Source organism: Asparagus officinalis, chromosome 8, assembly GCF_001876935.1.
Source record: "Asparagus officinalis chromosome 8, Aspof.V1, whole genome shotgun sequence".
NCBI classification, from domain to species: Eukaryota; Viridiplantae; Streptophyta; class Magnoliopsida; order Asparagales; family Asparagaceae; genus Asparagus; species Asparagus officinalis.
The window spans coordinates 121,608,870-121,610,012 of record NC_033801.1 but is presented as its reverse complement, the minus strand read 5'-3'; positions in this window follow the sequence as shown (position 1 = coordinate 121,610,012).

Here is a 1,143-nt window from a genome sequence, read left to right as displayed (position 1 = left end):
GTACCTATATATGCTTAAGTTTTTAGAATTTGCAACACTCTCATTTATGGAAATGCGATAAATTTTTATCAAAAGTTCAAATGTAACGCTCAATTACTAATTCCAGAGCTTTTTATTATTTAATTTCTTTTAAGTTTTAAACTATTATAATTCTATTTTAAACTTATCTTAATTTTGTTTAAAATAGATTTGACAGGTTTAGCACTTTCATTTAATAATACTAAGAGTCAAAATGTTTCTAAGATCACACATGAGAATTTTACCTGAAAATTTTTCATCTTTGCATGATTAAGGATACTAAAGTGCAAAATTTAACAACTATAGAATATATATAATTGTTGCAAAAACAATTAGGGCGTATATAAATGCCAAGAGCGAGAAACTCTTTAGGATATATTAAGTGCATATTAGGGGGGGGTGATGGGGCGCGGGGGGCGGCGGGCATATACTTTAGGGCAAATTACACTTAAATACCATATAGTTTTCCATTTATTGCACTTGAATACTACATGGTGTATTTTGGTGCTTAAAACCATAAAATTTAAAATTTGCTTGTTGCTACCATCGATCATGCTAGCATGAAAAATTTTAACCGAATGCTTCTATGTGATATTTATATACTACACTTAGATCTTGCTTATTATTAATATTTATTAAATTTTTAATTAGAAATATTCTAACTCTATTTTAAAATTAAATTAAGATAAGTTTAAAAAAATTTGGTCCATTTAATAGCAAACCTAACAATATATTATTAGTTAAAAAACTCTAAAACTAACATGTAAGTGTCATAGACAAGCATTCAAGTAAAAAATTTTCATATTTGCGTGATCGATAGCAGGAAGGTGTAAATTTTTTTCACAACTTGTGATATTTAGGCGCAACGAGTGGGTTAAAAAACTCTAAAACTAACATGTAAGTGTCATAGACAAGCATTCAAGTAAAAAATTTTCATATTTGCGTGATCGATAGCAGGAAGGTGTAAATTTTTTTCACAACTTGTGATATTTAGGCGCAACGAGTGGGAGACCCGACCGCCGAGTCATCATCATCGAGCCGTCCCCATCCTCGCAGCAAAAAAAACACTCTCCTCTTTCTCCACTCAATCGGAACCTTCTCAGATCAAGAAGAGGAGGAAGAATC